Source organism: Heloderma suspectum, chromosome 3, assembly GCF_057233095.1.
Source record: "Heloderma suspectum isolate Gila_16-S chromosome 3, 16-S_ref, whole genome shotgun sequence".
NCBI lineage: Eukaryota > Metazoa > Chordata > Lepidosauria > Squamata > Helodermatidae > Heloderma > Heloderma suspectum.
The window spans coordinates 206,945,843-206,956,410 of record NC_139460.1 but is presented as its reverse complement, the minus strand read 5'-3'; positions in this window follow the sequence as shown (position 1 = coordinate 206,956,410).

Genomic DNA, 10,568 nt, shown 5'->3' with positions numbered 1-10,568 from the left:
TTGTTCTTTACAGCATCGGATTTTCTTTTCACCACCAGACACATCCACAGCTGAGTGTCCTTTCGGGTTTGGCCCAGCCGCTTCACTCTTTCTGGCGCTACTTGGAAATACCCTCTGCTCTTCCCCAGTAGCATATTGGACACCTTCCGACCTGAGGGGCTCATCTTCCGGCGTCATATCTTTTAGCCTTGTGATACGTTCCATGGGGTTTTCTTGGCAAGAATACTGGAGTGGGTTGCCATTTCCTTCTCCAGTGGACCACATTTTGTCAGAACTCTCTGCCATGACCTGTCCGTCCTGGGTGGCCCTGCACGGCATAGCTTATGGCTTCACTGAGTTACGCAAGCCCCTTCGCCACAACAAGGCAGTGATCCATGAAGGGGAACATTTTGGTACCCAAGGCAAAAAAATTCAAATGGTCCTAATAATTTAATAATTTGCTCTTTAATGGTACCATTGTATGCCAGAACATATGCCATTTAGTTGTTGATCTATCTTTAATCTCAGGAACTTGTAGTGGCCAGCCCAGCTACTAGACACTGAAAATAATAGGTCTAAATATAGATATGGAGGGACTTGCTCAATACAATGGGCATCAATTCTCCACTTGTGTTTCAAGGTCCTTTGGCCAAACCATAAGCTTGGTTTTCCTATAACTGACTAACAGTAGATTTGGGGGAAAATATTTAACCAATGCTGATAGTAATCTCCACAGGCCAATCTGAGTGAGAGAAATAGAAATGAAATGAATAAATAAATAAATAAAATAAATGAGTGCCATAGCATCAGCATAAAGAGGAAGGTACAGTTTCCTTTCGCGTGATTTTACTGGAAAGAAATGGATCACCTCTCAGATCAAAGGCAGTGTCAGTAACAAGCTTGTTTAACACTACAAACCGCCAGAATATTATCAAACATATATCCTGCAGGAGAAAATCTCACTTGAATATTGGACTTCCCATGTAAAAGCTGTAACAGGATCAAAAAAATGCTGATTGATTTTTGTATCTGCTAGTTTTGCACATAACCAGTTTCTATCAATTGAAACAAAGGCTGCACAGAAATAAAAAAAATGCCACATACAGTTTGCCCTCTGTTGCAAAAATACTTATTGATCAAATGGTCTAATACAAAACAGTGGTTGAGTGTCAAGTGACTTGCACGAAATCCAGCTTGTTCTTCAAGTAGGCCTTTCTTCATAGTGACCCAGCCTTCCAGTTTATTTAACAAATGTCTTGCATATAATTTAGCTCCGATGTCAGTAAGACTGACTGGTCTATAGCTTGATGGAAACTTTCAATCCTTGTTCTCGAAAACTGGATTAGTTCCATTCCTTTGGGGTGATTGAACAGTTTAGTCAAGATGGAAGCCACTATTTAGTATAAGTAGAGGTACTGCTATATCTCCTCTCTGAGGAAGGCTGCCTCACCCTGCGTCATGGTAGGCTGGCTCTGGAGATCAACACATTTTGTTTCCTACTGATTTTTATTCAAGTGCTTGCGTACTTAAGAACTTAAGAAGAACTGTGGTGGATCTGGGTAAGACGGTGATGACCACCAATGTAAATGGCTTTAAAATGGGGTTAGATCCATTCATATAGGATGTCTATCAATGGCTACTGGTCATGATGGCTAAATATTACCTCCAGTATCGGAGGCAGTGTGTCTCTGAATACCAATTGCTGGTGAACATGGGCAGGAGGATGGTGTTGCACTCATGTCCTGCCTGTGGCTTCCCATGGGCATCTGGTTAGCCACTCTGGGAAACAGAATGCTGGGCTAGAGAGCCTTTGGACTAATCCAGCAGGGCTCTTCTTATTTCCATAGGTCAACTTTTCACTGAGATGGTAAATATATATTAAACCTGTTGCACATCTGCCTGGAAGTGGAGTCTCACATGAATAAATGCTTCTCCGGTTAAAAACAAAACACTAAAATCCCTCTATATATGAAAACGTAAAATGCCAGAGAGAAGGCTGGAACAGAACTCTTTTTCCTTACATCTATTTTCTATGCAGAGCTGTGGGTTTTTTGCGTTGTGTAGAGTAGCATTCAGTCATTTGCATCCCTACCTGCAGCCTGACATGGTACAGCCACTGTCACAGGTTTATAGCCCTGGCAGAGGCTTACAGACTCAACGAGAAGTAGAGCCCTTATAGATACATCAAATATGTTTCCCTATTTTATGTAGAACAAACCCCCAAGTGCCGATAGTGCTACTAATTTGGTAGAAGGAAATTAGTGTATATGTTGTTTCAAAGATAACGGAAACTATTTTGCTGAGACCTTATTAAAAACAGAAAACTGAAGAATGTTTAATATTTATATTATATTTTTCTGTTACATGGGTCCCTCAGTAGTCTTCTGGTATTGATCAGGTCCAGATCTGATACTGCAGAATCATTCACTTTCATCCATCTATTACATTTCTACCATGCCTTTCCTATAAGGAACTCACATCAGCAAACATGAATCCCTTCTTCCTTGTTTCATCCTCACAAAATCTTTCTGAGGTAGATTAGGCTGAAACATTACCCCTGGGGATTACTCAGTGAGCTTCATGGCCAAATGAACCTGGGTCTCTCCAGTTGCTTCTTGGAGGAAATGTAATTGTTGTGATGTAGCCTATGGGTTCAAATCCCACCAACCATAGTGAAAGGCCTCACAGAAATCACTGTCTCCCAATCTGTCTCACAGGATCACTGTGAACATAAAATGGGATACCTTTCCTGAGATCGTACTGCCCTGAAGTTGTTGGGGAAAAAGTAAATAAGAGTATAGTTTTTAATTATGTCAGTGATGCATGAGACACAAAGTATACTGTTTTTGAAAAAAATAATGGTGGATGGGGACAGTCATTAAACATTAATACAGACCTGTGGTTTAAAGTCCAGAGTGCAACCTAATTAGCTGGTCTTAGTTGTTATCTCCTGCTGGTTTACTTTAGAATAAAAACCAGCAATGCTAAACTATGAGACCAATGCAAGGTCTTATTTGTATCATCTAAGTTGACCCAAAGATAACCCTGTGTTGTTAGCTGTCTGCTTGGAGTTGGCCAATTGATTATGAAAATTAGGGACATGTGATAGCAAACACAGGAGAGTTTGTTTCAACTTAGTGCCATCTGTCATGCAAACAATTCCTGTTATCCCAATGAAGTCAATAGGACTATGATTTAGGTAAATGTTTGTAGTCCTAGTAACTTTGGAGGAGGTTCTAGGGTTGACTGAAAACACTCAGTATATACAAGTCCCTTTCATACAAACTTCACCATACAGAGACTTAAACTGTCATTCACAATGGCTGTCTGTATCTGCCTTGCTGGTAGAAGCATCTTACCTAGGCAAAAAAGATAACCAGATATAGTCATACTCAATTTATTTATATACTACATTTTCCATTAATATATTGAGCTCTACGTAGTTCACAGAACAATTAAAATATAATAACTGTAATGATAGTACATTGCAATATAACAAGATATAATAAGAGGCACTATTGTGCAGTGGCCAAAGTTGGCCACTGATGTGAGAAGCCCGGGTTGAAATCCCTACTCAGCTATGAAGCTAATTGTTCAGTCGTTAAGTTGTGTCCGACTCTTCATGACCCCATGGACCATAGCACGCCAGGCCTTCCTGTCCTCCGCTCTCTCCCAGAGTGTGCCCAAGTTCATATTCATTGCATCTGTGATGCTATCTAGCCATCTCATCCTCTGCCATCCCCTTCTCCTTTTGCCTTCAATCTGTCCCAGCATCAGGGTCTTTTCCAGGGAGTTTTCTCTTCACATTTGGTGGCCAAAATATTTGAGCTTCAGCTTCAGTATCTGTCCTTCCAATGAGCAGTCAGGGATGACTTCCTTTAGGATTGACTGATTTGACCTCCTTGCCCTCCAGGGGACTCGTAAGAGTCTTCTCCAGCACCACAGATCAAAAGCATCAATTCTTCGGTGCTCAGCCTTCCTTATGGTCCAGCTCTCACAGCCATACATTACTACTGGGAAAACCATAGCTTTGATTAGACGGACCTTTGTCGGCAAGATGATGTCTCTGCTTCTTACTATGCTGTCTAGGTTGGCCATAGCTTTCCTCCCAAGGAGCAAGCGTCTTTTAATTTCATGGCTACAGTCACTGTCTGCGGTGATCTTGGAGCCCAAGAAAACAAAATCTGTCATTGCTTCCATTTCTTCCCCTTCTATATGCCAGGAAGTGATGGGGCCAGATGCCATGATCTTAGTTTTTTTAATGTTGAGTTTCAAACCAGCTTTTGCACTCTCCTCTTTCACCCTCAACAAGAGGCTCTTTAGATCCTCTTCACTTTCTGCCATTAAGGTGTTATCGTCTGCGTATCTGAGGTTGTTGATAATTCTCCCGGCAGTCTTAATTCCAACCTGTGATTCATCCAACCTGGCGTTTCTCATGATGTACTCTGCATAAAAGTTAAATAAGCAGGGTGACAGTATACAGCCTTGTCATACTCCTTTCCCAATTTTGAACCACTTGATTGTTCCATGTCTGGTTCTTACTGTTGCTTCTTGACCCTCGTACAGGTTTCTCAGGAGACAGGTAAGGTGGTCTGGTACACCCATCTCGTTAAGAATTTGCCACAGTTTGTTGTGATCCACACAATCAAAGGCTTTAGCGTAGTCAAAGAAGCAGAAATAGACGTTTTTCTGGAATTCTCTTGCTTTCTCCATGATCCAGCAAATGTTGGCGATTTGATCTCTAGTTCCTCTGCCTCTTCGAAACCCAGCTTGTACTTCCAGTAGTTCTCGGTTCACATACTGCTGAAGCCTAGCTTGTAGGATTTTGAGCATCACCTTGCTGGCATGTGAAATGAGCGGAATTCTGCGGTAGTTTGAACACACTTTGGTGTTGCCCTTCTTTGGAATTGGAATGTAAACTGACCTTTTCCAGTCTTGTGGCCACTGCTGAGTGTTCCATATTTGTTGGCTTATTGAGTGCAGCACCTTAACAGCATCATCTTTTAGGATTTTAAATAGCTCAGATGGAATACTGTCATCTCCACTAGCTTTGTTGTTAGTAATGCTTCCTAAGGCCCACTTGACTTCACTCTCGAGGATGTCCGGCTCAAGTTCAGTGACCGCACTATCATGGCTATCAGGGACATTCAGATCTTTCCTGTATAGTTCTTCTGTGTATTCTTTCCACCTCTTCTTAATCTCATCTGCTTCTGTTAGGTCCCTGCCTTCTTTGTCCTTTATCATGCCCGTCTTTGCACAAAACGTTCCCTTGAGATCTCCAATTTTCTTGAAGAGATCTCTAGTCTTTCCCATTCTGTTGTTTTCCTCGATTTCTTTGCATTGTTCATTTAAGAAGGCCTTCTTCTCTCTCCTTGCTATTCTCTGGAACTCTGCATTCAGTTGGGTATATCTTCCCCTTTCTCCCTTGCTTTTCGCTTCCCTTCTTTCCTCAGCTACTTGTAAAGCCTCCTCAGACAGCCACTTGGCTTTCTTGTATTTCTTTTTCTTTGGGATGGATTTCGTTGCTGCCTCCTGAGCAATGTTACGGACCTCCGTTGATAGTTCCTCAGGCACTCTGTCTATCAGGTCTAATCCCTTAAATCTATTCCTCACCTCCACTGTATATTCATCAGGGATATGATTTAGGTCATACCTGAACGGTTTAGTGGTTTTCCCTACGTTCTTCAGTTTAAGCCGAAATTTTACAACAAGAAGGTCATGATCTGAGCTACAGTCAGCTCCAGGTCTTGTTTTTACTGACTATATAGAGTTTCTCCATCTTTGGCTTCAAAGTACATAATCAATCTGATTTCGATATTGACTATCTGGTGATGTCCATGTATAGAGTCACCCCTTGCTGTTGGAAAAGAGTGTTTGCTATGATCAGCATGTTCTCTTGACAAAATTCGATTAGCCTTTGTCCTGCTTCATTTTGTATACCGACTTATTTATTTATTTATTGCATTTATACCCCGCTTTTTTTCCTCTTGCAAGGAACCCAAGGCGGCTTACATTATCCTCCTCCTCTCCATTTTATCCTCACAATAACAACCCTGTGAGGTGGGTTGGGCTGAGAGTCTGTGACTGGCCCAAAGTCACCCAGCGAGCTTCCATGGCCGAGTGGGGACTAGAACCCGGATCTCCCAGCTCCTAGTCCAACACTCTTGCCACTACACCACACTACACCAAGGCCATGCTTGCCTGTTATCCCAGTTATTTCTTGACTTCCTACTTTAGCATTCCAATCCCCTATGATGAAAAGGGCATCTTTTTTTGGTGTTAGTTCTAGAAGGTGTTGTAGGTCTTCATAGAACCGATCAACCTCCACTTCTTCGGCCTCAGTGGTTGGGGCATAGATTTGAATTACTATGATGTTGAATGGTTTGCCTTGGATTCGTACTGAGATCATTCTATCATTTTTGAGATTGTACCCCAGTACTGCTTTTCCCACCCTTTTATTGACTATGAGTGCTATTCCATTTCTTCTAAGGGATTCTTGCCCACAGTAGTAGATATAATGGTCACCTGAATCAAATTCGCCCATGCTTGTCCATTTTAGTTCACTGATTCCCAAGATGTCGATGTTCAATCTTGCCATCTCATGTTTGACCACCTCCAGCTTACCTTGATTCATTGATCTTACATTCCAGGTTCCTAAACAATATTGTTATTTACAGCATCGGACTTTCTTTTCACCACCAGACACATCCACAGCTGAGTGTCCTTTCGGCTTTGGCCCAGTTGCTTCACTCTTTCTAGCGCTACTTGGAAATTTTCCTCTGGGTACCAGTAGTGTATTGGACACCTTCTGACCTGAGGGGCTCATCTTCCGGTGTCGTATCTGTTAGCCTTGTGATACGTTCCATAGGGTTTTCTTGGCAAGAATACTGGAGTGGGTTGCCATTTCCTTCTCCAGTGGACCACATTTTGTGAGAACTCTCCGCCATGACCTGTCCGTCTTGGGTGGCCCTGCACGGCATAGCTTATGGCTTCACTGAGTTGCGCAAGCCCCTTTGCCACAACAAGGCAGTGATCTGTGAAGGGGATGAAGCTAATAGTGGGTCCTTAAGCAAGCCATCATCTGTCAGCCTAAACTACCTCACAGGGTTCTTCTGATGCTAAAAACACTACTATAATCATCTTTGGAAAAGGCTGGGATACAAATGCAACAAGTTAGTTCTGGGATTTGTTTGTTTCCTCCTTGTCACAGACCAACATGACCAAGAAACTGAAATCAGGATGGTATTATATGGATATGAATGGGGTTTGGTTCTCAGTGGATGCAGTTCAGCTCTGTAGTGCAAAATAAACACGAGTTGATTAGGATACCATTTGGAGTGGGGGTGAAACACCCCATGGCACAAGATGCTGGTGAAACTAGTGTTGGAGACAAGTTTTGCTCCTTCCCTGTCTGTGTTCCTGACTCCAGCCCACGTACATAGTTTCATAATGAAGGGGCTCCTTGTGGTTGGTGTGCTGCAAGATGAAGTAGGAAATCTTAGTTCAAATCCTGCTCCTAAAAGATGAGGATAACTGAAAATTTACATTTATGGTTTCTGTCATCTTTAAATAATTACTGACTTACTGTACATAGGAAAGTGAGGTGGTGCCAATCAATGTAACAGACAGCGAGATTAGAATCTAGGCCTTTTACTTTATAAAGTAACTATGCATTCACACAGGGTGGAAACAATTTTGCTCTCAAAAACCTGCTTTGATTTTTTGTAACATCGGAGATTAAATGTGAATATTCAAATATAAGCAAACATATGACAATATTTGATATAATAGGAAGTTTTGATATTTTACTTCAATCTTTTTTAAAAAAATAGTTTACAGTATTAGGTAGCTAACAACTGCTGACACAGAGTTGTGTTCAGTATTTTACAGCTCATCTGCAAAAGTGTTCAGTATTTAGTAGCATTTGCTGGCTGACTTGTAATAATGTTGGGTCCTTGACAAGGATTATGTAATTTAGTAAATACTAGGTACAATCCTATCCAATTTAAGAACATAAGAAGAGCCATACTGGAACAGACCAAAGACCCATCTAGTCCATCATTCTAAACGAGAGGAGATCAGCTGCTGCTGCCACCAACACCAGGCTTTCCCTGCGGACTTCTGCCTGGCAGACCGCCAGTCTCTGCAGGACCAGGCCCCCAGGTACCGAGCCAGCTGTGCTGCTTCCACCTGCCCCTTCCTGGAGGGGCTACATAAGCTGGCTGGCTGAGGTGGCCTGGGAGAGTCAGGGCCTGCAGGAGAAGCTGTCACCACCAGGGAAGAGGCATGCCTGCTGCTGGGCCTGCTGTCGCCACCAACACCAGGCCTTCACTGTGGACTTCTGCCTGGCAGACTGCCAGTCCCTGCAGGACCAGGCCCCCAGGTACTGAGCCAGCTGTGCTGCTTCCACCTGCCCCTTCCTGGAGGGGCTATATAAGCTGGCTGGCTGAGGTGGCCTGGGAGAGCCAGGGTCTACAGGAGAAGCTGCCACCACTGGGGAAGAGGTGTGCCTGCTGCTGTACTGCCACTGCCACTGCCACGGACTCCTGCCTGGCATTATTTTTAAGGAGAATTTTTAAAATTGTTTTTTAATTTCTTGGGGGATTCTGTGTTTTTACGGGTGGGTAGCCTGCCTGATAGGCGGGAGCAAGGGGGCATGTGTCCACCTGATGGAAGCAGTGGGGGGAGCGTTGGGGGCCAGAACATACTGAGGCTGGGTGGCAGGTGCTGACGGAGCACTAGGGGCAGGCCATGCCAGGTAAGGGGAACCAGGGGGAGATGTCTAATATCTCTCCACTGTTCCGGGCCTGTCCAGAGCCAAAGGATGGCTGGGGGAGATGTGACTCCATCTTCGGGCCTTTGTTTGCTGCTCTGCAATGCCAGGTCTGTTACCCAGAAAACATCATTCATCCACGACATGATCCTGGATGAGGGTGCAGACCTGGCATGTATTACGGAGACCTGCCTGGCTGAGGCCGCTGCTCCAACTCTGGCGGCCGTGTGTCCAGCCGGATTTTTGTATGCACAGCAGCCGAGGGCTGGGGATCGGGGAGGAGGAGTGGCCGTTATCTACTGAGGGTCCTTGGTCTTCACCAGACCCCCTCTCTGGGAGACCAAGGTTGCTGAGTGCATGTACTGGGGGTTGGGCCTGAAGGGCAGTCTGGGGACTCTGCTCGTGTACCGTCCACCCTGCTGCACAACTGACTCTCTGGCCGAGGTGCTTGAGGTGGTCTCTGATGTGAGACCACCTCAAGCACAGTCCCCTAACTTATTGGTGTTGGGGGACTTCAACATACATTCAGAGGCCATCCTCACAGGAGCACCGCGGGACTTCATGGAGACCATGGCTTCCTGGAAGTTGCACCATATTCTAACTGGGCCCACCCATGTAGCCGGTCATGTACTAGACCTTGTGTTTGTTTCTGGAGAAGCGGGGAGTGATCTGGAAGTCGGGGGTATATCCACCACGTCCTTGTCATGGTCAGATCACTGTCTGGTGATGTTAGACTTCTCAGTTCCACAACACCTCCGCAGGGGTGGAGGACCCATTAAAATGGTCCGCCCCAGGGGACTTATGGATCCGAATGGATTCCTGAATGTGCTTGGGGATTCTCTGGAGCACGCCAACAGCCACTCGGTCGAGACCCTGGTGGGTGGCTGGAATGCCGCAATCACTGGGGCATTAGATTGGGTGGCTCCGAAACGCCCTCTCCCCTGAACAGGGCTCGGACTGCATCATGGTTCAATCTGCAGTTACGAGCTCTGGAACAGGAGGTGAGACAGCTAGAGCGCCGGTGGCGGAAGTCTCGCTCCAAAGGCGATCAGACACGGGCTAGAGCTGTATCTGCAGCCTATCATGTGGCGGTGAAGGCAGCAAAAAAGGAATATTATGCTGCCTGTATCGTGTCTGCAGAGTGCTGTCCCAGGAGATTGTTCCAAGTGGTCCGGAGCCTGGTTGGTCCAGTGACTCCAGAACCACTGGAGCATTCTAAGGCCTCCTGTGAGGCCTTGGCAAGGCATTTTGCAGGTAAGATTGATCGGATTAGGAGTGTTACTCCATGCACTGTGGATACAGTTAGTGAGCAAGAGGCAGTCTGTGGCAAACTGGTTTTGTGGGATCGGTTCCAGCTTCTTCCTCCTGATGCTTTCATCTGTAAGGCCGACCACCTGCTTACTTGATCCTTGCCTATCTTGGCTCATTATGGGCTGCAGAGAGAGACTGGGTGAGGGGATCCAGGCAGTGGTGAACGTCTCCCTTGAGGAGGGAGTGATGCCATCAGCCCTCAAGGAGGCAGTGATAAGACCGCTCTTAAAGAAGCCCTCCTTGGATCCCCAAGTTCTGAACAACTTTTGCCCAGTCTTGAATCTGCCATTTTGGGGCAAGGTGATTGAGTGGGTGGTGGTGATGCAGTTGAAGGCACACTTGGAAGAAACCGATTATCTAGACCCATTTCAGTCGGGATTGGGCATGGGACAGAAACGGCCTTGGTCACCTTGGTGGATGATATGAGGAGGGCTCTGGATAGGGGTGAATGCTCCTTCCTTGTTCTCCTCGACCTCTCAGCGGCTTTTGATACCATTGACCATGG